This window comes from Mus caroli, chromosome 6 (assembly GCF_900094665.2).
Source record: "Mus caroli chromosome 6, CAROLI_EIJ_v1.1, whole genome shotgun sequence".
Classification (NCBI taxonomy): Eukaryota; Metazoa; Chordata; class Mammalia; order Rodentia; family Muridae; genus Mus; species Mus caroli.
In genome coordinates this window covers 147,019,482-147,041,114 of record NC_034575.1, presented here as the reverse complement: position 1 = coordinate 147,041,114, position 21,633 = coordinate 147,019,482, and the positions used below count along the sequence as shown (strand labels likewise).

The 21,633-nt window shown below is 42.0% G+C and overlaps 1 protein-coding gene across 5 annotated transcripts in view; it reads right to left on the bottom strand.

Annotated features, from left to right (window-relative positions):
• Positions 1 to 12,325, bottom strand: part of Resf1 (retroelement silencing factor 1) — a 27,105-nt gene extending 14,780 nt beyond the window's left edge. For 2 of the 5 annotated variants that reach the window (XM_029478575.1, XM_021165452.2), the window contains exons 1-2: positions 11,868 to 12,325; positions 11,390 to 11,449 (exon numbers count right to left, since the gene is read on the bottom strand). The gene's annotated coding sequence lies outside the window, so the exon portion shown is untranslated. Of the gene's footprint in view, positions 1 to 1,343; positions 1,375 to 11,389; positions 11,450 to 11,867 lie in introns of those variants that run through there. The other 3 variants (XM_021165453.2, XM_029478577.1, XM_029478576.1) reach the window with 3 other exon arrangements.
• Between the last annotated feature and the right edge of the window lie 9,308 nt (positions 12,326 to 21,633).

Sequence of the window (21,633 nt, the reverse complement as noted above, 5' to 3'; positions counted from 1 at the left end):
CTGGCGAGATGGCTCAGTGGTTAAGAGCGCCGACTGCTCTTCCGAAGGTCCAGAGTTCAAATCCCAGCAACCACATGGTGGCTCACAACCATCCATAACAAAATCTGATGCCCTCTTCTGGAGTGTCTGAAGACAGCTACAGTGTACTTACATAATAAATAAATCTTTAAAAAAAAAAAAAGAAATCAGCACACATGCATACATTCTCTCAGGAATACTTCAAAAGTCCTTGCCTTAATCTCTTGCAATAACACACTTTAACTGTAATATCTTATCTCCTGTTTTGCACCTGGGGTCCTGAGGTATATATCTTCTTTATGACCTTCAGTTAATGGTTTCTGTGATCCCTTGGAATGTGCCCTAAGTTTTAGAAGTCTGCTTTATCTCTGAATAAAAGGAACTCAAATGTCTGGGGACTAGAGGGTGTGCCTTTTGGAAACAATGGTAACCTTTGCATGCTACCTGTTTCTGCAGAATAAATGCTCTTTGTCTTTGCATATTATCTGAATCTCAGGTCTTCCTTCAGCGATTTTCGGACCCTTATAATAACCAGGTATGATAGTTTGCACTTGGAGTTGGAAGGCTAAGGAAAGAGGTATTCAGATAGCTTACTACATAGTAACAAAACTTACTACCTAGAAGCAGACAAAGTCTACCATTTAGTTTTGCAGGAGATTTAATCTTATATGGTATTAGTACTATTTCCTACCAGAAACATGAGAAGATGATTATTTAAAAAAGTGTAGGAAGTTATAAAGCTGAGTTGAAGGAGGGTGGAGAGGATGGGGATGAATAGGTAAAGATTTTTAACTCAAAAATTTTATGAAGATTTTACTAAGACTCTATGATGCTTGTTAGTTTTAACAATCAACTTCATACAACCTAGAATCCATCGCCTAAAATAAGCCAAATGAGGGATTACCTATATTAAACTAACCAGTGGGTGACCTGATTATGCTAATTAAGGTGGTTCTGAGTCTGAAACTTCCTAAGAAAGTAAACTGAACACAGCATCACGCTCTCATTCTTGCTCTTAACTGTGGGGATGGAACAGGGTGCTTCAAATTCCTGCTTCAACTTCCCCACAATGATAGAGTGTACGCTAGAATTGTATGTCTTATAAATTTTCTTTCTCTTAAAACATGTTTTGTTGAGTTATTTGATTGTAAAGAGATGACAGCCAGCCCTAATCCGATGGCACTGTGTTTCTGCCTGCCCAAAAATGAACTTCTCTATTCCAGTCATTAGAGTGCCCAGATCTGTGTAATAATTTACACAGGTCCCCAGGATGACTAAAGGAACTTAATACGGAACCAGACATCCAATCCTTAAGGGCCACTGACCTTTTTCTCTGGAATGCCTGGGAGGTCCTAGTGGCCTGCAGGGGAGATAAGAATAGGATAATGGGCCCTGAGGTATTAACAGCTGCCTTTGCTTCTGTAAAACCTGATTATTGCTGCGGAAAAGGGATGAAATGGTCTTTTTATTACTGTATAGTGGGAAAGTAAGAATCAACTGAGGGTAGTAAAACAATTCTGCTCAGCTATGGATTCCATGGATTGTTGCAATACACACTTTTCTGATGTCCACCCTTGAAACTCACCTTACCCCACCTTCTGTACGTCATGCTGTTCAGCAATAAGGCTATTGTCCTTCTGCTAGCTGTAAGGATAAACTCATTTCATCTAAATCTGAATTGAGTCGAAATGTTTGGTCTTTCCCATGGATTTGAATACCACCACATTATCACAACAATAGGAAGGAAACTAGGGCAGGTGCTATTAACAGTCATATGAAAGACATAAAAGGTCCATCTTAGGGAGCCCAAACTACACATCAATATCCAAAAGTACCTACTTCTAGGTAGTGGACACTAGAAGTGAGGGTAGTGTCTGCTACCTAGAAGTAGACAATGTCTGCCATTTAGTTTTGCAGGGGATTTAATCTTATAGGGTATTACTACTGTCACCATTTCCCATGAGAAACCTGAGAAGATACTTATCAAAAATAAATATATAAAAGTATGGCAAGCTGAGTTGAAGGAGGGTAAAAGAATGTCCAGTCAATGTTTGCTGAGTGAATATTATCAGAAATCTCAGAACACTAAGAAAAACATTTAAAAAAATAGTAATAATAATAAATGTAACCAACATTTTTATGTGACAGGAAACTTCAGAAATGAAGACTCTAAAGAACGAAGATTAATGGAAACTATCCATTTTCAAGTTTAGATTTAAAGAATAAGCAGTTATGTAGACATGTGATTAGAGAGAGGGCTGGAGAGATGGCACAGCAGTTAAGAACTAGGTGGTCTTCTAGAGTACCTAAGTTCAATTCCCAGAAACCATCTGTTATTCCAGTCCCAAGAGATCCAATGTATTTTTCTGGCCTCACATGGTGCATGTGGACAAAACACCCATCTACATAGGGTAAATTAATTTAACTTTAAAAATGATGAGATAAGGGGCTGGAGAGATGGCTCAGCAGTTAAGAGCACTGACTGCTTTTCTGAAGGTCCTGAGTTCAAATCCCAGCAACCACATGGCAGCTCACAACCATCCGTAATGAGATCTGATGCCCTCTTCTGGAGTGTCTGAAGACAGCTACAGTGTACATACATATAATAAATAAATACATCTTTTAAAAAAATGATGAGATAAAAAGATAATAGTGAGTGGACATATGGAAAATCCAACCACACTTATCTGTCTGCTTTTTCTTGGTCTCCTTGTGGTACTTTCCTCTGGGTTTGGGGCAAGAACCTCTGTGAGTGAGGCTGGCAATCCTATAGTCAGGTCAGAGGAACCCTTATAGCCAGTTCTTACAAAGAAGCAGAGGGTAGAGGGCAGAATAGCCTTTCCCCATCTGTGGTTGGCTTCATGAAAAGGAGTTTAGAGACAGGAAGATGATAAGAGTGGAGAGAGACTGACATTAGAGGTCCCTTTTCTCCTTTCGTTCAAAGGACTCTGCTGGCCAAAGAGCTATACTTGAAGCTGGGTCCTGAGTCCCCAGGAAGGCTGACAGTAGGAAAGAATTAGTTAACAGACCATAGTATTACCTCACATTGTGAGGGATTTTGTTTTCATTCCTTGTCTAGGTACAGCACTTTCCTGCTGTCTGCCCTGGGACAAATCCTGAAATCCTCCTGCTAGTGCCATTCAGTGGCCCTTGCACATGCTGCCTTAACTCCTACCACAGGATATTAAACTTTTCCTGTACATATATATATATATATATATATATATATACTTGCCAGCCTGCTTCTTAACAAGCTTTCACATTACAAAATGAAGTTTGTACAAACAGTACACTAAAGTGATTAAAGTGAAAACCAGTATTTCTAATTTACAATAAAGCACCAAAAAAAAAAAAAATCCACTAAAACTCTGCAAAATTACAAATGCCAACAATTCAAGGAATTCCAAAAGTATGATTTAGTCCATCTATAGTATCTCTAGCCTTCTATATCCTTAACCACAGTGGGGGAAAGGTCAGTCATAGGCTTCCTAGTCTGATAGGTTTTATATAATCAATTTCCCCAAATTTTACATTATAATACAACTCAAGTCTATAATAAATAAGTTAACCTATCAGAAATGTATATGTGCCAACAACTATAGGTGGGCAAAAACAAAGGTGGGTGTAACCCCAGCATCAGAGGCTGGAGAAAGAGGGTCACAGCTTTGAGGCCAGCTTTGCCTATGCAGCAAGATCCTGTCAAGAAAAACAGATGAGGGGGCTGGAGAGATGGCTCAGTGGTTTAGAGCAATGACTGCTTTTCCACAGGTCCTGAGGTCAATTCCCAGCAACCACATGGTGGCTCACAACCATCTGTAATAGGATCAGATGCCCTTTATTTGCTGTGTCTGAAGACAGCTACAGCATACTCATATAAACAAAATATATAAAAGTTAATAAAAAAACCAGATGAACAAAGAACAATACAAACTAAATTTAATCAAAGATTAAAAACAAGAGAAATGAGCCAGGTATGGTGGCGCACACCTTCAATCCCAGTACTCCGGAGGCGGAGGCAGAGGCCGGTGGATTTCTGAGTTCAAGGCCAGCCTGGTCTACAAAGTAAGCTCCAGAACAGCCAGGGCTATACAGAGAAACCGTGTTTCGAAAAACCAAAACAAAAGACAAGAGAAATTATGTTGGTACTGATTCTGTCATGTTTCTATTCTCTAAAGACTACTGCATAACAACGGTCTACATAGCACTTACTTTGTATTAAGCATTTTAAATAACCTAGAAATGACGTGAAGTACACAGGAGAATAAGCAGAACCTACAAATGTAAGCATACTCTGGTTTTGGTACCTCAAGGAGTTTTTTAGATACAGAACTGAGAATGGGGCTCAATGGTAGAACACAGAAGGCATAGTTCCACAATAGTCCAGAAAAGGAGGAAAGGATTATATTAATCAGTCAAAACATGGGCTACTGAAAAGCCAGCTTGGAAGTGGGTCATTCTTACACCCGGATGAAGGGGAAGGCTGTAAAGGTCCTGTTGATGGGAACTAGGACACAGAAGAACAATCTGTGGCTGTGTAAGTCTGATTCTTGTGGTTCTAAGTGAGTTCAGTGCCTCCAGTTCCCAAAAGGTATGCAAGAAGTGACCTAAGCTGGGTTGATCATTAATAAGAGTAAATCACTGTGGCAATTGTTTTTGTTTGTTTGTTTGTTTTGTTTTTAAGATTTATTTATTTATTTATCTATTTATTTATTTATTATATGTAAGTACACTGTAGCTGTCTTCACACACTCCAGAAGGCATCAGATTTCGTTACGGATAGTTGGGGGCCACCATGTAGTTGCTGGGATTTGAACTCGGGACCTTCAGAAGAGCAGTAGGCGCTCTTAACCACTGAGCCATCTCGCCAGCCCCCGTGGCAATTGCTATTATTTTTTTTTAATGAATTCAACTACAATACAAATTCTATTCAGAAGCATGAGCCAAAAAACAAACAAACAAACAAAAGGAGCCGGGTATGGTGACACATGCCTTTAATCCCAGCACTCGGGAGGCAGAGGCAGGAGGATTTCTGAGTTCGAGGCCAGCCTGGTGTACAAAGTGAGTTCCAGGACAGCCAGGGCTATACAGAGAAACCCTGTCTCGAAAAACTAAAAAAAACAAAAAAACAAAAAAACAAAAACAAAAACAAACAAACAAAAAAACCCCAGAAAACAAAAAACAAAACAAAACAAAACAAAAAGAACAAACAGAAGCATGGGCCAATCAATCAGATAACTTAATGCCACAGACTAGACAACATCTCAGTTAACAGCAGACTACATATATACAAGGCTGTGTGGTTTTACTCAATGTTGAACCTATCCCTTATGGCTATATTACTACTCTATCACTAGAATTAAATTTTACAGAAGTAAAATATCATTCCTTGAATTTTGCTCAGTGTCTTGTTTTAGTATTTATCCCAAGGAATATGACTCACTAGAGAGATAGACTATTTACACAGATTATTTACTATTTATTTGTGTTTGTGCATATGCAATATATGAGCAGGTGGCCTCAGGTCAGAGGGAGGTGTGAAAGCTCTGCAACTGGAGTTGCAGAGCTTCACAATACGGATGTTGGGAACCAACTCAGGTTCTGAAAGTACAACAACTGCCCTTAACTGCTGAGCCCATTTTTCTAGCCCTGAAGATCTTTTTTCTTTAGAAAGAGGGTCTCAATCTGTAGCTGAGGCTAGCCTAAAACTCAAAGAAATCCTCTTATCCAAGTAGTAGAAACCTCCCTAGAGTGCTGAGATCAAGACATGTACCACCATGCCTAATAAGCTAGTGGTCTTAAATATCTATAAAGTCCTAACAATTACCTTTAAGTATACATATTAAGTTGATGTGTGGTAAGGAAGTATAAGCCTTCAGAAACATTTCTGCAAGAACTACCACATGTAATCCCAGAACTTGGGAGAGGGAGGCAGGAGGATCAAAGTTCAAAGAAACCCTGAGTTCCCCTCTATAAAAAATAAGAGAGACAGATACAAGCAAGCAGTTAACTGACTGATAAAATACAAAACCGAGTTAGACATACAAAAATTTTAAGTATCAGTCCTTAAAAGTCGAATATGCCCCTTGGGGTACAGAGACCTCCTTGTGAACAACTGAATAATTCCTGTTAAGATGCCTGATGGAATTGTTTCCCTGTTATTTATAGGTCATGCAGGCTACACTCAAGGGTCTACTCTGTCTGATTATTCAGATTCTGTTCAGTTAGCTGTTTACAAGAACTTCAACACAGGCTTTTATGAGCCTCAGAAGTAAAACCTAGATCTTACAAACTGAAGGCTGGAGTTAACGATGAAAAGAGACTTAAAACATCCCAATGGTCCCATTAGCCAGTCTATCTTCTTGTCAGCACAATAAACAGGGTATGACAGATGCTACCATCAGAGTCACACTGCAATCCAAAAGTCATACAGCGTACTTTCTTGGCACCAGAAGACCATGGGAAACCATGACTAATAAAGCAGAGTTGATTATTTCCATTCATTAGTAGGTTACCAAGGGTTTGGTAATCAGCAAGAAGAACTTGGAGCAGCTAATGAGTGACAGTAATAGCCCCAGAATTTCCATGTTTCACTTTTTAAGATTTGCAGAACTGGAGGTGGTAAAATGTCTCAGGAGGCAAAGAAGTTTGCTGCCAACTAAGCAGAATTACTTCATTCACTTAGTTACTAACGAACTCCAAAATTTAAGCTACCCTAATCACAGTATTTGTCCACTGGTATGTGTTCTGTACCATAAGCCCTGATGAAAAGACAAAGGGAACTAACTAGTTCTATATCCTTGCCCAGGGGCAGACATTATAAAGTCTGGTCCAGGTTAGAGCCAGGGCCTCAATGGAGTTAGATGTTTCAGTTTCTGGGAACATGCCTTTTTCCCCTGAAGAAGACTGGCGCTATCTGTCTCAAGGATGTTGGGTGCTCAGTCTGTGATGCACTTGAGATATCCTGTGTCTCTTTGTGTACCATTGTTTGATTACCTTCCAGATGTCTTCATCACATTGTATGATAGCTTTCTGCTGACTCTGTCCCACTGTCCCCCTATAAATCCTAAGATGCTATTCTTAATAAACTTGCTTAGCATAAACTTCCAAACCTTAGCTTTCCTACCTTCTTTACTTCTCATCTCCTTATCCTCCCTCCTCTCAGAAACCTGCCACTTTAGAAAGACATGCTGATCCAAGTCAGTCGTGCAAAATTTAAATACACAGACTTGTCAGGATTTATACGACTTAGTTTTTAATGGCATAGTAAACAGTAAATTCCAGTCATGATGCACAAGCTGGCTTAGAACTCATTACACAGTAGAGGTTGACCTCATATTTGTGACCTACAAGCCTCAGTCTAATAGTCCTGATACTATTGACCTATGCTAACATGGTCAGCTAAAACAACAAAAACAAAAACCTCTGTGTGTGTACGTGTTTGAGACAGAAGAACCTTACTACATTGCTCTGTTTGTCCAGACCCGGTATTTGCCATAAAGGAGATAGGGACTCTGGGTTATACATTGATACCATGCTCAATAAAACTCCCTGGGTCAAAAGAATAAAGATGTTCTCTTAGTAATATCACTGTATGATTGTTCTCAAACTCAGAGGTCTACCTAACTCTGCCTCCCAAGTATTGAGACTAGAGGCATACACCATCACATGGGGAACATTTCCCATTCAAGCCATAACAATTAGCCAAAAAACTACCCATAAAGAAATGTTTGGGCTCAGATGGCTTCAGTAGTCACATTAAACCCTGAAAGTTTAAAATCAACTCTAAACAGAATGTTCCAAGATAAGGAAAAAAAAAACCTCAACTGAATTCTTTGAACCTAATATCATCCTGTACAATATGAAGATAATCTCTCAAAATACAGACATAAAAATCCCCTCATGAAATATTAATGCAAGTAAACTCCAAGTGCATACTAAAATTCTATGCCATGACTCTGAGATATATTCCAGTAATTCAAGGATAGTGCAACATCACAAACTAATGCAAAAAAAAAAAAAAGATTCAAAAAGGATGAAAATCAGATGATCTCAATAGATACAGACAAAGCTTATTTAAAATATCCCAACTCCCTTTCCAACTTGGGCCCAAGAGAATGACACCAGGAAAAAGGGGTGATAGGAAAAAGAAGGGTCATTCATTCTGCCAGCAACTGAAGTAGTGATCTAAGGGTAACATAGCATTAACATTCACTCGCAGGAAGGGGCTTTAAGAAGTATTCTTTCTCAGCACTTGTCTTACTCAGGGTTTCCATTCCTGGACAAAACATCGTGACCAAGAAGCAAGTTGGGGAGGAAAGGGTTTATTCAGCTTATACTTCCATATTGCTGTTCATCAACAAGGAAGTCAGGACTGGAACTCAAGCAGGTCAGGAAGCAGAAGCTGATGCAGAGGCCATGGAGGGATGTTCTTTACTGGCTTGCTTCTCCTGGCTTGCTCAGCTTGCTTTCTTTTTCTTTTTTTTTTTTTTAAAGATCTATTTATTTATTATATGTAAGTACACTGTAGCTGTCCTCAGATACTCCAGAAGAGGGCATCAGATTTCGTTACGGATGGTTGTGAGCCACCATGTGGTTGCTGGGATTTGAACTCGGGAACCTTCAGAAGAGCAGTTGGCGCTCTTAACCACCGAGCCATCTTGCCAGCCCCCAGCTTGCTTTCTTATAGAACCCAAGACTACCAGCCTAGATAGAGATGGTACCACCCACAAGGGTTCCTCCTCACTTGATCACTAATTGAGAAAATACCCCACAGCTGGATCTCATGGAGGCATTTCCCCAAATGAAACTCCTTTCTCTGTGATAACTCCAGCTTGTGTCAAATTGACACACAAAACCAGCTAGTACAGCACTCTAACTGTATTTGTAGAATGGAGATGGAGTTAGGGATAGGGTTAGGTCAGTCCTAAGTATATAAGCAGACTGCTTGCACCAATATACATTAATTCTAAGCAACTAGCAAGGCAAATCAAAATTGTTTAAAACAAGTGATTTTAAGTCATTGTTCGTCTTTAAAAAAAAGTTCTTTTAAAGCAACCTTTGTTTAATTTCTAATTGAAAAGCTTCCCAATTTGCACATTTTAGTATGTATGAAAATAAAAACCTCAACCTCCTCTAAGACTGCCTAAGAACCCAAGGCAGAAAATAGCACAGCTCAAAGATAGCTTTCACATCTTCAGGGTTGTTTGTTGGTAGTTCCAACCTCACTAGGCCCACAGTAACTACACCCTTCATTTACTAGTTAATTTAGCATACTAAGAATTTTAAGTACCCTGCCTCCAAAAACAAAAACCAGAATTCCCGGTCCTAAAGTTTCTTTCCATTTGCACTTAGTTTGCATTTCTATAGCCAGGGTCGGTGCAAACTCTTGCTTTACCTCAACCTGAATACTTCCTACTACTGTTTTTGCATGGATTAGTTTCCAAAGAAATTGTAAAGAAAGGGTGTTAAACCAAAACTTCTTGAAATTCACCTTTATTATAAAGTTTAACAAGATTGCAATTCCCTAAACAGCTAAATTCCTAAAATCAAAGCACTGATAATGTACAAGATATCAGAACTAATCAAACAGGTAAGAGGAAAAGAAAAAGGTAGGACAAGATAGCCACTGGTTGGTTTTGGCCACAAACACCCCGTAGAGAGGACAGCTTGGAATTGCAAATCTAATCCCAGAATTCAGGAGGAAGAACAGAAGAATCAGTTGAAGGTCATCCTTGCTGCATCAGAAGTTCAAGGCCAGCCTAGCTGTGAAATGTCTAAGGCTGTGAAAAATAGACTATGTGCCGGGAGCTATTTTAAGAGGGTTCTGGGCTGGAGAGATGACTCAGCGGTTAAGAGCACTGACTGCTCTTCCAGAGGTCCTTAGTTCAAATCCCAGCAACCACATGGTGGCTCATCTGTAATGAGATTTGATGCCCTCTTCTGGTGTGTCTGAAGACAGCTACAGTGTACTTATATATAACTAAGTCTTTAAAAAAAAAAAAAAAAAAAAAAGAGTATCTAAGAGGTTGGTTGACTGGCTGGTTTTGTTTGGGAATGATTTTTTAGACAGGATCACAATATGTAGAGTAGGCTGGCCTGGAACTAAGAGATTTGCCTGCCTCTGCTTCCCCCTTGTAACTTACCACAGTTCCATAATGTAGGTACTACTGTTATCCCATTTACAGATGAGAAGCTAAGCAGTAAAGTAAAATTCTTCTGAGATTTTACAGTAAGTGGTAGACCCAAGTTGGAGGGGTCAAGCAAGACCTGAATCCAAGTAACATAACTGTATATAAGGAACAAGATAAGGAATCAATACAATGGATGAATGTAACCATGGAAACCAAACCTAGAGTGGGTTGCAGTGGCCAGACAGGAGTATTTAAGGAACACTTAACCAATAATAATTAAAGCATTCACACAGTACTCCATTGGGAGTTTACCTTACTTCAACTTTATCATACTCATGCACACACTCTAGGCTTGGTTTCCATGGCTACATTCATCCATGGTATCATTTCCTTATCTTGTTCCTTACACTGTAGGAACCATAGCCCCCGTAGGCAGAAAAGGTTTTCTAACAGGTTTTATGGTCATGGACTGGAACCCTAGAGATCACTGAGTTTAAGTGCTTAAAGACATGACTCAATAGTTGTGGCCCTAAAAGTGGTCCCAGCACTAACATGTGGCTATAACTGCCTGTAACTCCAGTTCTAGAGGATCCAGGCCTTCTTCTGAGCTCTACACACCAAGCACAAACTACACTTACATGTGGGCAAAACACTTATGCACATAAAATAAAACAAGTTAAAAATAAATAAGAAACAATCCCTGGTACTACATTCCCACCAAAAGTAAGAGCTAGCCTCTGCCTAGGTAACTTTAATTCACCAGCTACCATAATCTTTTCCAGGGTAGCAATCTGGCTCAGAGTTCTATCTCAAACACTGCCAAAATTCAAAACAAAACAAAAAATGCAAAAATCATCTCTCCTCTATCTCATTAAGGCAAAAAATAAAATTGTTAAGTACCATACCAACAAGATTATTTCTTAAGCTTTGCCATCCAATCTACTGTGTCCCATTGGATCTGTGACAGTTTTGTTTGGTGATAGTTTTTTGAGTCTTTCACTATGCAGTCCTAGCTAAACTGAAATTTGGTATGTAGACTAGGCTAGCCTTTAACTCAAAGATCTGCCTGACTTGGTCTCCCAAATGCAAAAATTAAAGGCAAGCACATGCCAGGCCAAGTTCTGTAGGTTTAACTAGTGTTGATTCAATGATACTCTTTATTCTAAAATAAGTTAGTCCACAGTACAATGTAAACAGTCATCCAGTAGAACCAGGATAGGCTTTATAAAAGGCAGACTTACCTGTAAATACAATTTTACCTTTTAGTCTCTTCCACAAGGAGTATATTCACGCCTCTAATTCTATGAAAAGCAAGAAACAAGAAAGCAAGAGTTAAGGTCTAGTACATTTCCCTTACAGTGTCACTGAGACCATACTAAGTTTACTGAATTGATTTCAAGTGTGCTAAAAACAAAACTACTTAATTAGGCTACTCTGAAAAATATTCCCTGCCACTATAATTCAAGCGGGCTTCTCCAAGTCCACTACTGCCCTGTAATACCAAAGCAAAAATACTTCTTAGGTAATTTTAGTGGACTGATAAAAGAGAACCTGATTGGGGCTGAGTGGAGCAATAACTAAGACCTTAGTATATCTGCATGGTAACAAGAAACAAACTTAAGATTCCCCTTAACTGTAACACATCCAGCAGACAATTTAAATCCCCACGCAAGTTCTGTAGCTGGCCTACTGAAATGCACGCCAGCTCACCCACTTTACCTGTTTTTCCATTTTTCTAGGAAGGCACTCTTAAGTACCACAAATGCAAACAGATTCGGAGATGCTGCGGGCCGCGGCGCTCACACAGGCCTGGGCGCTCGAAGGCGGAGCGCGAGGCAATTCCGCTGGGTCGCAGGGGGGCCAAGGAGCGGAAGACCGAGACAGAAAGAAACCGAAAAACAAAACAAAGCTCTGCTTCTCCTTCCGAAACCGGAAGGGACGCTTAGCTGCAACAAGCCCGCCTGCTCCTCGGGCCTGCGCCCGCCCGGCGCGCAGCGACCCCGCGGTACAGCGAGGACCCGGGCGGCGCCCCTCCGCCGGGACAGAGGTGGCGAAAACCCAGCCCCGAGCCCAGGGGGCCGAACAAAAGCCCGATCCGAAGCGCTTACACGCCAATAGCAAGGGACGAGGCCTCTGCCAAGCGCAGAGCGCGCAGAGGTTTGGTGGCAGCTTTCGTTGGGGCGGGACCAGCTGGGTCCCCACTCCGCCCCCGAGCGCTTGCAAACAGGGCCGCGGTCCTAGTGCCGGGCAGGTGTGCCTTCTGCAGTCTGAGGGGAGAAAAAAAAGCTCAGCCTTGCACCTAGAATTTATATGAGAATCACCTGAGGGTGTAAGACCCCCAGGCCTTACAATCATATTATGATGGGTCAGCAAATCAGCAGAATATTTTTAAACTCATTGGTCAACTACTAATGTCGCGGGGAATTCTGGCAGCAAGGTCAGAGCAATTTGTGGTTTTTCTTGGAATTTAGTGGGAGGCGGGGCAGGAGAACTGTTATTTGTTATGGTTATTTCTTCGAGAACTGCTAATCTTGTTTTCGCAGCTTTAGACTTGGTCTGGTCATTTTGACCGCTAAAACTATATTTCTACAAGGGCTTCTGGAGTGAAACGTCAAGGGCCAGTGGAAATTTACTGTTGGGGTTCAGGAATCGCCACACAAACTGAAAAGAGTGAATTGGCCTGATGGAATTGGGCTCCTGAGTGCAGGAATTTGTTCAATAAATGCTCTTTGCTGTTGCATAGTATTTGAGTCTGGGGTATCATTCTTAAGAGATTCATGGACCCTAACAAAAGTATATGAACAGTGATCTCAGTTAAACAACTTACTGAACACTTACCCTATTAATGAACCTTCAGGAATGCAAAAAGAACTCGGAAACATAATTATATTCCTAGTCTGCTCTCAGGGTAGGCTTTTTATAGGGAAAATAACAGGCACAAAAATTTTATGGGCAAGAAGGGAAGCAGTAGGCTTACTAGGCAAAGTATTATCAGCTAACCTTTAAGCTGATTGGTCCTAGGTAAGGTATGGAGGTGTAAGACCCCCCCACACACAGGCTTTACCCTGGGTGTGCTGTGGGAAGCCGTTGCAGAGTGGCAGTTACAGAGTGGCAGTTGCAGAGTGGCAGTTGCAGAGTGGCAGTTGGCTACTGCTGGCCACCACACATACATAGGCAGTAAAGGTTCTTTTTCCAAGATGAGGTTTTGAGAATTAACCAAAGTTAACCAATCAGATGAGAGACAAGTTAACCAATCAGATGAGAGACAAGTTAACCAATCAGATGAGAGAGAACGCCTCTCCTAGGCCTATATAAGCAGCACCAGTTCTGGGCTTGGGGTCACTTCGCTCTGCAATCAAGCTCTCCCAATAAACGTGTGCAGAAGGATCCTGTTGCAGCATCGTTCTTCCTGGCCAGTCGGGCACGCGCAAGAGTGTGCGACCCCAAAAACACAACTTGACAACCGATTGCTGCTCAACCTCTCAGGGAGAGTCAACCCCAGAGCTCAGAAAGCACAGTCCTTTTATACTTTCTGTGGAGGGTTGAACAGTCATATTATGATGGGTCAGCAAAGCAGCAATATATTTTTAAACTCATTGGTCAGCTACTAATGTTTCGGGGAATTCTGGCAAGAAGGTCAGTTTGTATTTTTTCTCGGAATTTAGTGCGAGGTGGGGCAGGAGAATTTTTCCGAGAACTGTTATTTTTTGTTATGGTTATTTTTCTGAGAACTGCTAATCTTGTTTCGGCAGCTGTAGACTTAATCGGTTCATTTTGACCCCTAAAACTATATTTCTACAGAGGGTGGTACATGGGTGGTGAACATGAAGGACCCTAAGGGCTTTTGCCAGTCTTACACTCCCTCTCCCCACTTCTGCTTCTCCCTCCCATCAGAGGTCAAGACCAAGTCAAATTCCATTCTCCACCCACAGGAACTTTCTTGAGTAAACAATTCTCAGAAAAACCACAGAATGTACTGACTGATAGTCACCTGACCCTCTGGAAAGTCCCAGATAGAGTTCAAATGCATGTCATGATCTACCCATGCTTACTAGCCAATAGATTTAAAGGTCAATATGGTTAGCCAATAAGTTTGAACTGTAACCTTTCTGATGTAACCTGTGCCCCTTAAAAGTATAAAAACTGCAATAGCTGTTCAGAGTCACCTTCTAGTCACTCTCCTTGAGAAACTAATTGAAGGTCTATCCCATTGCACCAGAAAATAAACCTCTTGCTTTTTGCATCAATCTGTCTCAGTGTTGGAGTTGTCTTGAGGTAAGTACCACTGACCGAGGGTGGGGGTCTTACAAACGGGTGAAATTTGAGATGAGTATTTTAATCATAACTTTTTGGATTATTAGTAGCATTCTTCAATGTCAGCCACAAAAACCACAGTGAGCTCCAACTCAGGTGCACGAAGGTGCACTGCTTGGTGATCATCTCTGACAAGCCATTTTAGACATGACAGTTCATATTGACCTTTGATTTAGCAGGTCCTACCTAAAGCTTTGTGGAATTTCTTAAGATTAACAAACATAACAGGATGTGTGCTCAGCATGACCTTGCTCTGAGTCAAGTTATTTTTTTGTGTTAATGACTGGCAGGAATATTATTAGCAACAATATGAAATTGCTGATAGGCATGGAAAAAAAGGGCTACAACTAGTGGGAGCAGGCTTCAACAAAGATAAGCTGTTGATGACCTCATTATCAATCTGCAAATGAAATGGCAAAATCTTCTACAAAGTACTTGAAAGAAAAACCGCACCCTCTGCTGGGTTTAGTGGCATACACCTTTAATCCCAGAATCTGGGAAGGAGAAACAGGCAGATAGATCTCTGTGAGTGAATGATTCCATCTTGGCCTACATAGGGTTAAACAAAGAGACCCTATCTCAACCAAAGAAACGAAAAATAAAAAATTAGAAAATGCTGAGGGATTCTGACAGGCCCAAACATAGCATGAGTCATGCCCCTTTCCATTTCTCCTTTTGCTAAATCACTAGACTCCCCTGCTAGACTTCCTTATTGACTTTCTTGTGTCTGACTTATCCTGAGGCTGACCACCAAGGTCCAGCTATGAAAATCAAAAAGCTGGGGCTTTGAAGCCTTGGTGTTACATAATTGGGTAAAGGGGTTAAGGAATGTTATCCTTCAAACTGATAACATTTGTTCAGACTGCAAGGAGGAACCATACAACTGGAAAAGGACCTCTTTGACCTGGGAAGGAATAACTTGCCCTGTTATCAGTGACCAGTGCATTCTTTCCTGTTGTTACAAGCTGGCCACAGCTGTTACGTCTCTTTTCCACAGCTTGGTTGTCTCTTTCCTATAGCTTGGGGCAATGGGTCTTATCACTTCAAGGACATTAATTTTCAGCGCCCAGGCTTTCGAGGCGGGAGTTGGGGGGCCCTGGTATGCTGGCTGCTTTTTGTCTCTTCAGTTCTACAAAATTATGTGTTAGCCAAATGAATTAAACACATATACCTCTTTTGGACCAGCTGCTGCAACACAGTGTAGCCCACTAGCCAGAGATATAACTGTAGGGTAAAACACAGGGAAATAACATCTTAACCCTGACTTTACCCCAAGCCCAAGAAGTAAGCCAAAGGAAAAACCACCTGCCCCTGGTTTGACCACAAGCTCAGAGACTTGGAAATTCCCAATCCCCTGTTACTCCTTCTTAACCGCCAAACAATGTTTCTATCTTAATATAACTTTCTTTTTCTTTTTTTTTTTTTACTATCCATCTTTAGGACAAGATTTACTGTTTCTGTTACATATTAAATATACAGTAGTATGTGAAGCGGATCAAGGGGAAACAGCGTTAATTGCGTCTACACTGCGGCTAATACAAAGAACACCCCCACTCATGTTTCTAAACAGAGGCATAAAAGGCCTGCGTGTGGACTGTGGTGATAATCTGAAAAGCAGAAGCGCGGTCCTAAACAACATGCCCACGATCATGGCGATGCTCGAGATGCAAAGGTTTTCTTACTTATCACAGACAGAGCAGTAATGACAGCGGTCTGGTTTTATAAGTTGGCATCTGTCACAGTATCGGATGGCTAGGAACAAAGAGTTCACTTAGTCTTAAGCTTAACAAGTCACTGAAAATACAATGAAATGGCTTTTTATCATCATCCCACATTTAAACTCTAAAACGCATTCTGGATTTAAATTTGACTCAAAGGAGAAAAATAAAAAAGATAGTCAACCAATTTTAAACACAGAGCATGAGCTTGCCTAGAGTCAGACTTCTCTGGAGAGATTTTCCAAGAGCAGGAGACCTCCTGGGTAAATTTGTTTCAGGAGTTCTCCATCCTCAGTAGCTACAGCTCAANGGGAAAATGTGTTCATTTCTACTCGTCAACAGAAAGGCTCCCTCACCTAAATCAACTTATTCCTGTGACTAACTGGGTGAGGATATACCACAGAGACATTCTCTAGAGTGTGTAAATATATGCTATTGGTTGCAACAATTGGAAATGACCTCACATCTCTGTTAATTGTGATACAAGAGTATAAGCAGGTCCTGGAAGAGGTATTTCCAGTTATGGATTTGAGTTCTTGCAGGTAATGCCGGCATCTTTTCTTCAATAGCACAGGGAGCACAGTCTATCTGGAATGGCTGAGTCTGAGATGAGATTTCTNTGCACAAATCTCACAGCGTGCAGCAGATTGCAGTGGAAATTGTGTAAGAGGTAGACTCGGTGTGGTTCTAATGTGAGCTAAAAGCAAATGCGATTTACATAGTATTAATGAGGCATTTTACATTTTTATACTAAATCTTTTAAGACATTGTGTATCTTATCTTTAAGAATTCTCACCTTCGTCTAGCCATATTTTAAGTACTCAACAGAAAAATGGGCTAATGAGTCATAAGATGCATACAGAAGCTTAAAGCCACAAAACATGTCTGGGTGATTATCTGTAGTTCATGTGTGTTGTTTGTTTTTTGTTTTTTTTGTTTTTTTTAAGACAATGACTTAGTTAGATGTTAAATTACCTTAAAATATAAGTTAAGCAGGCTAAAGTTATTTGTATAATAGTTCCTATTTTAAAGACAGAGAGCAATGCCTAAATTATGTTTTATATAATTCATACAATTACTGCTTTACTCTTATTAAAATATTTGCAAAACTATNAGTTTTACATCACCTAGAGATATTGCTTCCTTAAATACAAATAGGAAGGTTTATAGTTAAAAGTAAATTTTCTACGACGGACGCAGACTTCAGCAGCCCTTTATGTCGTCACCAAGTCACGACCAAGTAGGAGGGACGGAATGAGAGTCGATTCTGGGATCTCTGTGTGCGTGACTCATGTTTCCATTCTGTCTTATGGAACTGTGCAGGGAAGATTTAATCGCAACCTAAGCAACAGCAACCGCATTGTCAGATGAGTGGTTGGCAGCTCATGAGTAGGAAGATGCTTTCTAAGTGTCATTACGCCCCATTTGGGTGCTCTTCCAAGGCCCTCATTATCAGGGCTTACCGCNGGACATGGTCCTGGTGTAGATGGGAAGGTCTTTGGCTGCTCGCCTCAGAACTTCCTGATGGGCTTCTCCTCTTGGCTCTCTCTCCAGCAATTCTTTCTCTGCATAGAGAGATGGAATTCTTTTGAAGGATTCATGGGCAATGTAAAAATGGTTTTCCAGTATGACCAGACAAACATTGCAAAAAGTAGATGATAAGCCATGAGGCACACAACTTGTTCACCAATGTTTTCCATGGACACTATGCACAGCTGGATGGCGTAGGCGTAGTAGGACCAGCCCAGCAGCAAGCTGATGAACACCACCGGGATCCAGTAGAGCACCCGCCCGCACCGCCGCCTCACGCCGGCCCGCAGCCGCCCGCGGGCCTGGCTCGGGGCCGGGCTCGGGGCTCCCGGAGCACCCGGCGGGACAGGCCCGGGGGCGGCGGCTGGCTGAGGCGGCGGCTCAGAGGGGCTTAATATAACTTTCTGAGTATGCTCCAAAGTATAAAAGCCTTCCCCTCACTCCAACACTGCTGTTTCTCTTCTTGTTCAGAAACAGTGAAAGAGGAAAATTGCTGAACTCTTCCTGAACTCTTCAACTCAGAGTGCTACCCCTCCCATCTGGAGATTGTTCCCGGAACACCCCTGAACTTTTCACCCCAGAGTACATTCCTGAACTCTTCACCCCAGAGCCCGACCCCCTCCCAAATGAAAACTGTTCCNAGAACATTTTTTAGATAAGGGTCTCCTGGAACAAACCCAGTCCAACCCCTCCCAACTGAAGACTGTGCCAGGAACATTCTTGAGATAAGGGTTTGAACAAACCTCAGAATACATTGCCAAAATATAGGACACGACCCCTAGGTTATGGAAAGCCCCTTGGAAACAGTCTTGGCAAAACCCCTTGGTGACGTAAACTTGTACTTTCCCTGCCCTGCTCCCCCCTTGGCTGTTTCCTATAAAAGCCTGAGAAAAACTTGGGCCGGGGTCGAATCTCCTCTACACCATGCTTGGTGTATGAGTTTCGGCCCCAGAGCTCTGGTTCATGTGCTTGCTTGTTGTTGCTTTATTAAATCTTCCTTCCTATACTCTGAGTTCGGTCTCAGTGTCTTCTTGGGTTCGCGGCTGTCCCGAGACTTGAGTGAGGGTCTCCCTTCGGGGGTCTTTCAACAGTCACCATGCTGTTTTTCCCCTGAATAAATCTCTTGTGTGAGGTTTGTTCCATGGGGTGAATTTGTGGTATTCATTGCCTTTGGACTGCCAAGATGCTCTTGTTCCAGAAAAGCCCTTACATTGGTGTCATAGGCTCTCCGGGTGCCTGTGCTCCCTCTCAGGGTGTGAGCCACCCTAGGACCCTATCGCTCATCTTCAGACCATGCGAAAGATGCACCATCTGGCTCACCTATCACTCTGTTAGCACCTCATCCACCAGGGGTCATTTGGTAAGTTTCCCCTAAGTCAGAGGAAATGACCATTGAGTGTCTGGAATTCCTCTGGTACTCTTGGAAGTAAGGATATCCCCAACAAAGGTCTTTATGGCTACTGCTGACCCTCTTAACCAATACTCCCCCCACCACCACACACACATATACAACCTCAGAGATGAAATTCTACAGGTTCCTTAGACCTGATAGGATTATTGTGAGCCTTTCATGCCCCACCTCTCCTCTCTCCCCTTCAAGAATTGCCTGTAATCCCATAACTTCTCTATACCCTCAGCTTTCATGATACTATGAGATCCTGCTCCCAGTTATTTTCTCATGGATGAGACCTCTTTCCTGAGTTCAATTCATTGCCTTCTGTAGAGACTTCCGGCCCCATCAAAAGCCCTGGTACCAGGTGCTGAGTCTCCTCAGGCTCTTAGACCTGACCCTGTTGAGTGCTGTGACAACCCACTGAATGACTTGGTCCTCCCTGAGGACACCACCACCTATAGCTGCTTCGACACCACCCCCAGCCATGGGAACTGTATCATCTATACCTTCTTGTTACCCCTTGAAATGCCTCTTAGAAAACCTCCAGCCTCTCTACTTGGCACCCAACTGAAGGGTCCCAAAATTATTCACTTTTGCAATCATATTTGACCTCAACCCTCAGCTCCTTTTCTCCCTCCAGCCCCTCCTCCCTCTCCAGACACAGGCCACCCTAATCATTGCTCTCTGGCACCCACTTTTAGCCCACCGACATGCTTCAATCCTTCTGCTACTTCCACCCTCAGCCTCCCTCTACCTGGACTAACCCAGCCTCAGTTTTCCCTTTGCAAGAGGTTGCTGGGACAGGCACTTTCTTACTGATCTCTCTCTCTCTCTCTCTCTCTCTCTCTCTCTCTCAATCTCTCTCTCTAAAAAAAAGGGGGGGTGGGGGGAAGAGGTGGTGATCTTACACTGTTCCAATATATCATTCAATCTTAGAACCTCATTCTCCATGACATTTAAGCCATTCTCACCAACAACTTTCTTCTCAAAGGCAAGCCAGCTACCAGCCTAGGGCATATGCAAATGAAATTCATCAAACTAATGCTGTTCACCCAATCAGGGCTGAGGCAGTTCACCTCCCCCCACCCCCTCCAGAATGTAGTTTTTTTGGTTTTTTTAGATTTATTTATTTTATGTATATGAGTACACTGTAGCTTTATGTAGTTGTTGGGAATTGAATTTTTTTTAGGACCTCTGTTGCTCCAATTAACCCTGATCAACCCTGTTTGCTCTGGTCGGCCCCACTTGCTCCAGCCCAAAGATTTATTTATTATTATAAATAAGTACACTGTAGCTGACTTCAGATACACCAGAAGAGGGCATCAGGTCTCATTACAGATTTTTGTTTGTTTGTTTGTTTGTTTGTTTTTGTTTTTCCAGACAGGGTTTCTCTGTGTAGCCCTGGCTGTCCTGGCGCTCACTTTGTAGACCAGGCTGGCCTCGAACTCAGAAGTCCGCCTGCCTCTGCCTCCCGAGTGCTGGGATTAAAGGCGTGCGCCACCACGCCCGGCTTACAGATGGTTTTGAGCCACCATGTGGTTGCTGGGATTTGAACTCAGAACCTTCAGTAGAGCAGTCAGTTCTCTTACCTGCTGAGCCATTTCGCCAGCCCTGGAATGTAGTTTTCTTACTACCTGCTTTGAGCTCCAGGCAGACCTCACCACCAGCCCCACCCAGGTTCCCTCGGATCCACAGATGAAAGTCACACATACATTAGCTTATTTTTTATATGCTTTAGCTCAATGGCTGGGTTCTTCTAAGCCTTCCTTGGATATCATACCCTTTTCACTCCTAGTTCAACACCCTAAACCTACCCTCAGCTTTAGTTATGTTCCTAATGGCCACTCCACCCTAGATCTCACATGGCTGGTGGCTGTTTTTTCCTCTGAAGCATAGTAACTATTTTTTTCCTTCCTGCATCTGCTGGCCTGCCTCCAGGAAAACTGGAAGTCCCTCATATTCAGCCCAGCTCATTGGCTAGCATCTTTATTGAACCAATCAGGGAACAGGACCTTCAGTTTTCACATACAGATTCCTGATCTAGATATCAGAACCATTCCCTTAGTCCCCTTGGAAGGACCTACAATACTCTGGGAGGTAGTGTGGGTATTAGGGATCAATGTATAACTTTCCACTTGGCTGGTCTCCCTAAGGCTATGATTAAAGCAGTAAATTATGAAAAAATACAAGAAGTCCTCCAGGACAAATCATAAAAACCCTAGGCCCCTTTATAAAGGCTCTTTTCTAATATGCTGTTAAGGCCTGGGAAACTGCTGCCATCTGTTATTACTGTACCCATTTTGTCTTATGTCTGCAGCCAGCCATCTTATGCTGTTATGAGGAACTGTCTTATGTACTGTTGTTAGGAAACTTTCTCATGCTTGAGTTGATTGTACATTCTGTTATGTTCTATGCTTTGGTGATCTTGGAAACTGCCCCAGACCCTTGTCCTACTTTACTGTAGGCTACTGTACCGGCTATTTTTGTGTCAACTTGACACAGCTGGAGTTATCACAGAGAAAGGAGCTTC